Source organism: Lemur catta, chromosome 15, assembly GCF_020740605.2.
Source record: "Lemur catta isolate mLemCat1 chromosome 15, mLemCat1.pri, whole genome shotgun sequence".
In the NCBI taxonomy this organism is placed as follows: Eukaryota; Metazoa; Chordata; class Mammalia; order Primates; family Lemuridae; genus Lemur; species Lemur catta.
The window spans coordinates 44,454,954-44,464,340 of record NC_059142.1 but is presented as its reverse complement, the minus strand read 5'-3'; the positions used below and the strand labels follow the sequence as shown (position 1 = coordinate 44,464,340).

At 45.1% G+C, this 9,387-nt stretch overlaps 1 protein-coding gene across 2 annotated transcripts in view; it reads left to right on the top strand.

Moving 5' to 3' along the window:
* Positions 1 to 445: 445 nt before the first annotated feature.
* The window catches only part of TEX2 (testis expressed 2), a 105,902-nt gene continuing 96,960 nt past the window's right edge, over positions 446 to 9,387 (top strand). Inside the window, exon 1 of one of the 2 annotated variants that reach the window (XM_045525819.1) lies at positions 446 to 563. The gene's annotated coding sequence lies outside the window, so the exon portion shown is untranslated. The remainder of the gene's footprint in view (positions 564 to 9,387) is intronic. The other variant, XM_045525821.1, reaches the window with a different exon arrangement.

Here is a 9,387-nt window from a genome sequence, read left to right as displayed (position 1 = left end):
CCCTCTAAAACCCAAATTCGAATGAATTTGCCCAGCGGGACATTCCTGGTTCTCAGAGCCTCAGTTTCCCAAGCCCTCCTTCCCCCCCATCCCCACCTCCACCCCACCCTGCAAGGGCACTTGTTGCTAGGCTGCAGGAAGAGGAAATTAAGTGCAAAGAGCAGAGAAAAGCGCTGCAGCCCGGCTCGGACAGGGAAACTCTTACACCTTCCACTCAGGACTCTTGCAGGTAAGCCTCCCGGCGCCCCTCTCCCCCGCCCCGAGGGCGGTGGCCCCTTTCATAGACCTGACGAATCGCCCGCCCATTTCCGCCGCCGCTCCTTGGCGCGCGATGGAAGCTGGATTGATCGGGCCTGGCGTGCCGTTGGCTCCGCCCCCGCCGCCCTCTGGTTGGCAGCGGCGGCCGCGGGTGCGGGGCGGGTCCGCCGGCGGGGCGGGGCGGCCAGTGCCCGGGGGCGGGCGGGCTGCGGGAACCGGGCCCGAGCCCCAGCTGAAGCCGGAGCTGAGGCGGCCGCGGAGCACGGGCCCCGGCGGAGTACAATGAGGGAGCCAGCGGATCTGGGGTGAGCTCGACCGGGGCCGAGCGGGGACCTGGGCGGGGGAGGGAGCGCCCGGCGGAGAAGGCCCGGGCTGGGGGCGGCCCGACGCCGCAGGATTCAGGGTACCGGCCGGCTCCAGCGGCCGTTGGCGCGGCTGAGCGCGGGGGCCGGCTCCCACCCCGCTGTCATGGCCCAGGTACAGACCGGGACGCCCACCCACGACGCCCCGAAGCAAACCGTTCCTTCTCCCGGAGCCGGTTCGGGAGGCGTGGGCTTGACCCCGGCCGGAGGTGCCCGCCGGCCCGTCCCCTCAGACTGCGGTCCCGGGCGCCTGGCTCCTGGCTCAGCCCCGGGCGGGGAGGCACCGTCAGACGCCAGCTAAAGAAAAACGGCTTACAGTTTCCTGAATGGGGTCCCCGGTTCCTGCCACCCCCCTCGCCCACGACTGGAAACGCTTAGAAGTGGAGAACCGCAGTTACTTTTACGCGAATCTGTCAGAGGTTGGCTGCGCCTCGGTTGTTTTTCACCAACTCCTGGGAAACGCGGGTGGCGGTGGCCGTGGGGTGGTTTGTGTGCTTGGAAGGGAGGCGGCGGCGTGCCGAAACCCGGGGGATCAGAAGGTTAACAAGTGACATTGGGCTGAGGCCTAAGGCCAGCTGCCCTGCCGGGAGCGAGGTGTCACGGTGGACGCCGGCGCTGCTGGCTGGGGAACACGAAAACGAAACGGTGGGAGCGGGAGAAGGAACGGGCCGGCCGGCCACCCTGCACCACACACGCCGCCCTGAGCGCACGGCCGAGGCGGGACTTGGTGCAGGGGAGTTTTCCCCTTCTGAAAGTGGTTTTTTGAAAACTTAGCCCCTCGGTGGGTTGATAGTTACTTAAACCATCGGTTGTTATGGTTACAGGACATCAAATGTAAGGGCCAAGTCTGTTTGCACCCTCGCTCTTTCTCCAGAGCTGTGAGGTACTTTGTCACTACGTTTTACAGATACTGCAAGGGAGGACATACTTTTGTAGAGTTGAGGGAAAAGCGTGGGCTCCTTGAGGGCAGGGGTCGTGCTATATTCATGGTTAAAGTCCCAGCGTCTTGACACCATCGCAGCTCTGCTCACGAATTGAAAGGAATGAGCCTTTTTACATGCTTTGATGATTCTCAAAGGATTTAGAAGATTCATTTCAGGAGCCAGGTGTAAGCTGGAAGGGAAGCAACCAGTGACTTTTAAATGGAAAACAATAAGGAAAAATAGAGGACAGGTGGTCTTGAACTTTGGACTAGGGGGAGTTTGAGGCGTTAGGCATTGTGAGTTTTAGAGTTCCATGGCACAGGGATGCTTATCTCATATTGGAAGAGGGAAACTGCCATTTTTAGTAGCTCTTACCCAGCCCATAGACTATTTCAGTATTCTTTCAAATTCTTCCACAAATCGGCAGTTGGTGTACACTTATGGAAAACAAGTAAGTCTCCTGAGGTGATGGGAATAGAGTGGGATTTTTTTCTTGTTACTTGAGCCTCTCTGGCAGTGTCAGTGAAGGCTTGGAGAGAGGGGATGTGGGAGGCTCTGGGTGAACTAACTGAACTTGCTTGCACATTTATCTCCAGGAAGAGGCGCCATGCCTGAAAGGAAGGAGATTAACAAACTGATTCAGATCAGAAGATGGTGGTAATTGAGTCCATGGACAAGTAACCCAAGGGCTGGGACAGATCCCAGGAGGAAGGAAAAATTCAGGAGTTTAGTTTGGGCTGAGTGTTGGAGGTCTGAAGAGCAAGGAGAATGTCATCATGTGACGAAGTTAGAGACATAGTATATGCCAAACATACTGTTTGTTATTAGAGATTATGTTATTAGAATGCTTCCAGAGAGGCAGGAAAGATTGGGCTTTTAGGTAGAATAAATGTGTAGAATGTTTTGGACAAAAAGCAACTGCCTGGAATCAAAAAAGAAAATATTCATTCAACTAATTTTTATTGAGTCTGCTTTATGCCAGAAACTGCTAGGCATTATAAATATGATGGAATGAAAAAAAGGGTGAAGAGTTTGTTTCTATGTGCCATATGATTTACCTTCCCGGCAAGTTGAATGGTCCTGTTTTTTGGGGATTTTCTGAAGCCCTTGAGGACAGAAAGAGGAGAAATACACAGAATATTACCTAATGTAAGAACATAACAGAGTAATGGGGAAATTCTTCCCACTGTAGATGACTTTCAGTATCAAATTGAATCTTCAGAGACCAGTTTTCTGTGTCATGCTTAGTATAAAACTGTATTCATCCTCATGTCTATTGACCTGTGTCTTTTGATGGTAAGTGCTTGTTCTTTTTTTTTTTCTCTTTATCAATTCATTTATTCAAAAATTAGGAAGTTCATTAAACAAACACTGTCCCTTGCCCTCCAGATGTTTCCAGTTCATTTTCTTTGCTTGAGTATCCCTCAGGGTCTACTTCCTTCTGTCTAATCTTGATTATCTCCTGAGGGTCCTTGGGGAGCTGTTGAGGTCACAGGGAATGCTACTTTTTTGATTCTGTCCCAAGACAGAAGACTGGTGTGGAAAAGAGAGCATTGTTGAGTTCCAACTCTGCCAGGTACTACTTTCTGCCCCTTATATATATCCTCTCCAGTCCTGGAGCAGCCCTCTAAGGGAGGTGGTGATAGCTTCATTTTACAGAAGAAGAAACTAAGGCTCAGAGCAGTTCAATAACTTGCCCAGGGTGACAAGCTGGTTAAATAGTGAAACAGGAATTTCAGTCGAGGACTTTGATTACACAACATGTTTTTTCCATTGTACCACATTGCTTTTCCTGGGAGAGGAATGGCAGTTTTATTAGAGATAGTCTAGTGCAGTGCCCCTCTTGAGTAGACTTATGAAAGGTCACGTTTAGAGATACTCGGAGAATTGCCACAGTTAATGAGCTCCTATGCTTGTGGTAGAGCCAAAGTTAGCAGCCAGTGTCCTGCTTCTCTGCCCACTGCAGTTGTGGGTAATCTACGAGGCTGTTAGGGAATCAGAGTTTACTGCCATGGAAAGGTGACCAGCCTTACTGGGTCTGTATCCCTGTGCTCTGCTTACCAGCTACGTGACCTTGGGTAAATTACTTTCTCTGTACCTCAGGTTCTTTATCTGTAAAGTGGGACGATATTGCCATTTCAACGATGCTAAGACTACAATTTATCTCATCTTAACATTTCTGGAAAAAACCATAATCTATGGGATCTTACAATTGTAGTTGGCAGTGGCTTCCTTTTTTGGTACATAAAGTAATGGTGTGTCTTATAGTCAGTGGTTTTAGATTAGATTAACTATGGTAGTATCTTATTTATAGGTAGTTGTAAGAATTAAATGAGGTTGCTCGTGGCCTGACTTAGCACCCAGTAACAGTTGGCACTTTCCAATGACAGAAGGAACGGTTAGCTGGGAGAGGCTGGGAGCATCTCATAAGATGCCATAATCCATGATCTGTGGGCTGGAGAAATGTTTTCCAATTTGCCTGGAGCTCTGTCCTTTGGCTGACTCTGGTCCCCGTGAGAAGCATTAACTTTAGGAGCTAACAAGCCATGGACAGACAGCTCCTTTTGTCTTGCCTATTCATTAAGGACTTTGTCAACTTAAAATCCCAAGTTAAAAATAACTGTTGTTGTAAGAAGACTGGAAACCTACACTAATATGAATATTTTACATGTGAGTTTTAAAGCAACTCAAGGTTATGTACAAGATTCTGTATTGCTCCTTTCCAAACTCCTCATAATGCTTAATTACATTGCATGAAATGTCCATGAAACACCATTAATGAGAGGGATGCTAGGTCATGAAAGTACAAAAGAGCTTGACTGGCATTGGTAGGGTAGAGAGAACATTGGACTTGTCGGGAATCCTGGCTGCAGTCCTGGTGGTTTCACCTGTTAGCCCCACTTCATCATCAGAAACTCACGTTTCCCAACTGCTGTGTGGATTACTCAAAATTGCACTGGGTAGAGGCAGGACACCGGCTGCACATTGCTTCACCATTTTGGGCCTTAAGAGATCTCTCTTCCAAAATGAGGGCTAGATTTCTTAGACCCCTCTTACCCCCTGACCGCAGTTCAGGTTATACAAATTTATATGAATCTAAGGATCTGAGAAATTAAATGGTTGAAAGGAAATGACTTCATTCAGGACTCAGGTGGATGTTTGTGATAGTGCTTTGAAAAGCAGAAAAAAAGCAATGACAGGTGATAACAATATGAGTAACTATCATTTATGGAGAATTGCTGTGTGCCAGGTACTATTTCTACTTTCAAACCTCACAATACCCTATAGAGTAGTAGATACTATTATGAATCTTATTTTAAGATGAGGAAATTGAAGTTCAGAGAAGTTAAATAACTTGTCCAGAATCACACAGCAAGGTCAGTGGTGTGTAGTTGGGCCTAGAACTCCAGCTTGTATTGCTCCCCAGTGGATGCCCTAAACCATGGATAGTACCAAACCCTATATACACTATATTTTTTCATATATATATATATATATATATATATGTACACACATATGATAAAGTTTTATTTATAAAGTAGGCACAATAAGAGATTAACACAATAGTTGATAAAAAATAGAACAAGTATAAAAATATACTGTTCCCAATTTCACAGATGGAAGATCCATTCTTACTGTAGATCTTAGCAACCTCAGCATATGATTTTTTTTCTCTCTTTATGATGTCGAGAACTTTCACCTTTTAACTTGAAGGATTTTACAACTTCACTTTGGCATATTCGAATTAGCAGCATCACCATTCTTGTGCTTTGGGGCCATTCTTAAGTAAAATAAGGGTTACTTGAACACAAACACTGTGATACCAAGACAATCAATCTGATAACAGACAGTTACTAAATCTACTAGGTGACTAACAGGTGGGTAGCATCCGTTGGACAAAGGGATGACTCACGTCCTGGGTGGGATGGAGCAGAACAGCAAGATATTTCATCACGCCACTCAGAATGGCGCCAATTTAAAACTACTAGATTGTTTATTTCTGGGATTTTCCATTTCATATTTTTGGACCTCCGTTGACCTTGAGTAACTGAAACGTTGGATAAGGGAGGACTATTTGTATTGGGAGAACTTTGTTAAACCTAAAGAATAACTCTTATAGGAGTTGCACAAGACTTAAGTCCTTGAAAGGAAAGGATTTTCTTTGGTGAACAAAGGCTATAGGCCAGGTCATTGTGGGCATAAGTGGGACGATTGAGAGAAGAATCTAACCTCCCATGTGGAAGCCAGCAGGATGGGAAACCTGGGGGGCTTTGAAACAACCAGGTAACCTTTGTTGGCTTTGCCTGAAATATTGGTTCTAAGGGATTTCCCCTAAGAAGATTATTGGGACTAACACACAAGTGCTTCTCCGGCTTATTTTAACAGTTGAGAATGGGACTGGGTAAGAGGTGCTGTCTTCAGTCATAAGCTTACTTAGGATTTGAGATTAAAACCCACCCCTTGGATTGCTCTTGCAAATAACCTTTCAGAATCACAATATGCATTTTGTAAGAGTTTCATTTCTCTTTTGCTATTTAAAGCTGACATAAGCTGGCTCATTCTCTTATTCAATTTTCAGTCCTTTCATAGACCTAATGCTGTCTTTTAAGCAGCATTCCTAAAGATGGTTATATTTTTCATTTTGGGCTTGAAATAGAGAATTTAGAAATATTTCTACTGAAAGGACTGACTGAACAATGATTATCAGTTATTCAACAAGTATCTGAGCATTTACTGGGGCCAAGCATCGTGCTTGGCATTGGAAATCCGATGGGGAGCAAAACAGATGTGATCCCTGCCTGCACATAACACATTAGTCTAGACAATAAACAAGTCAACAGACAGATGCATTGTGTGTATTAAATTGTAACACGTGTGAACTCTCGCTGAAGGAAAGGAGCAGGGCATGGAGAAAGAAATGGGGAAAGAGCTGGCAACTGGGAGTGTTGGGCAGAGCATTTCAAGAGAGGAAGATGTGGATATGGTGTGGCTGCAATGAGGAGGGACAGAGAGGGGAAGATGGGCAGGACAGGCCCAAAAGGTGCCAGGCTCCAGAGGGCATGTTACAGGGCAGCACAGTGTAGAGAGGAAAGCAGGGGCTTGAGAGCTAGACACTGCTCGAGGGACCTTGGGAAGTTTCTTACCCTTCTGGGCCTCAGTTTTCCACCTCTTAGTGGCTGTGAGGGTTGAATGAGCCCCGAGAGCAGTGCCTGGCATGTACAGAAAGGGCTGTGGTTAGGGTCTGCTGACTTTCGGGGCAGTAGGGAACTTGATCTGGAGTGGATGAGCTTCTGTTCTTAGTCAACACTTCCCATCATTCCATGTGTAGAGTAACCATAGGACTGAAGGTCAAACTAAGATGGCTAATAGGAGTGTCCACTGGAGGCTTTCTAAGGCAGAATTACTTGCTTGGTGTTGGACTTTCTGTAATGTGCTAAGCATTCAGCATCCGTACCTGGGAGGCTTGGTCCTACCTGTGGGAGCCTCTGCAGTGAGTGCAGTGCTCAACATGGAGCAAGGTGGACCAGAAGCAGTTGTTCCTCTGCTCCTGCCTGCAGCTCTCTGCCTTAGTGTTTGGATGTGGGAGGGGGATTTCTAGCCTTTTTTTCTGATAAGAGACGGAACAGAGGCCAGTGGCCTTATTACTAGGTGATCAAAACATGACGACTCAGAGTTGCTATGTGCAACCTTCCTAAACCCTATCTCTGCCAGGGTTTGATGTGGTGTTTTCTCATTCAGAGGAACAGCCACACCTCCAGATCATACAGGGGAGAACTTCATAAAACGGGTCACTGGTTTTGGTTCCTTTGCCTGGTTTGGGATCGTCAGTAAAATACTACGAACCTAGCCATATTAAAGTTATAATTATCCTGCAAAGTGTTTGTTAGACCTGATCAAATTTGTGTGTAATTACATTAGTTTTTTGTTTTTAATCTTTTATTCTGGAAAACTTTTAAAAATACACAAAAGTAAAGAACAATATAATGGACCCCATGCATCTATCACTCAGTTTCCATAATTACCAAGTTTTGCTAATCTTGTTCCAAGATAGTTTCACATTGAAGCATTCTTTGTTGGTGGACTTTCTTTTTTTTTTTCTCTCCCTCCTCCCCTTGTTGTTGGATTTTCTATCATAGTAGAAATGTATCTTTGGACTGTAAAGTCATTTGGTAGATACTGTCCTAGAGAAAAAAATCCTGCATGCTGCATAATTATAGGGCTGGTGTTAGGTAGTTGAAATTCAGAATCTGAAATGAACACTTCTTGGGAACCTCTTATAGACTTGCTTATGCGAAGAAAGCATAAACAATTAGAGTTCTTTCCAGATGACCAGTTAGCTGTGTATTACTAAATATCAATGATTTTGAGCAGTGTGTAAGACACATAAAAAAAAGTCTGTATCCACAATGGCTTATAAAATTATGATCTCTCTTCTTGCCTGCAGTGAAGTCACAAGTTATTTAAAACATTCTTAGCCAATGAATTTTACACAAAGCCTAAACTGAAACTGGTTAAAAACCAGTGTTTTTGTGGTATATATTACTTTAAGTTTAATTTATAGCATTCACTTCTAAAATCAAACAGGATACAAGTTAATATGTTGAAAGTCCATGTCAAATTTTTATTTTGTTTTTATTTTTTAAAGGGGAAATTCAAATCAAATGTGCAGAGAACCCTGAAGCAGCACCTTTGTGCACCACTGCCCAGCAGTTATCAGTAATGTTGGGAATGTGCTAGATTTGTGCTCTCTAATACGGTAACCACTAGGCCACGTGTGACTGTTAAATATTAGAAAGGTGGCTAGTGCAACCAAGAAACTGAAGCTTTAGTTTTAATTAATTAAACTGAAACTCAAGCTTTAATTTTAATTAATTTCAATTTAAATAGCTCTATGTGGCCATATTGGACAGTATAGCTCCAGGGTTTATTAAACCACCAATGTCAGTAATAGGAAAGAACCCAGCACAAACTAATCTGGGCAAGAAATGTTACATGTAGTTCCCAAACTCAATACCTTTTAAAGAGAAGGAATTTGCTTATGTAGCAGAAGGAAGAACCACCTGGTGGGTGGGGTTCATGGTCTTCCTTTAAGAGCAAGGTTCAGAGACCTGGGAAGGTTTGATTTGATGCCATGATGTCTCCTAGGGCTCAGGAAATGAGGAGTGAATCTCGGTGAAAAATACTGCTTAGTACTGCTTGTTGCATTGTGGAATGTCTCTAAGAGGTAGAGAGGAGTCTGTTAAGTGGCTTGTAGGAAGGTTTCAGGAAGTAGGATGATGACAACCACCCCTCCAACCCCAGTTTTGGGAGTTGTGTTCGCTGCGACAGGGTTTAGAGGCTGCCTCTGGGCAACACCCAGGGCCTTAGAGGAGACGGATGTAGAGGGCACTAGCTGTCTTGGTCACCTCTTTATCCCCAGTGCATAGCAGATGCTTGATAAATATGTATTAAAAATGGGTGACACTTTCAGGAATAGATTGAGGAGTAAATAAGAGAAGGGCTTTAAATTTATCTAGAAACTCCGAAAAGTAGGTGCTAAGGAAAGTATAATGCTAGTGAGCTGCAGAGTTTGCATAGCTAGTGATTCTGCCAGAGGCAACTGACATTTCTCCTCACTGCAAATGCATAGTCCCATCTGTTAGTCTCGTACCATGTGCTGTTGATTTTTATCTTGTAAACATCTCCGCAATGGTTCTCTCCTCTCCAGCTTCACCACCACCACTCTAGTCCAAACATCCATCTTTTTGCTTGGAAGCCTGCAGCAGCTCTCACTGACCTGCCCACATCTACTCCTTTCTAATCTCTTCACCACACTGCAGTCAGAGTGGTGGTTGAAAATTTCT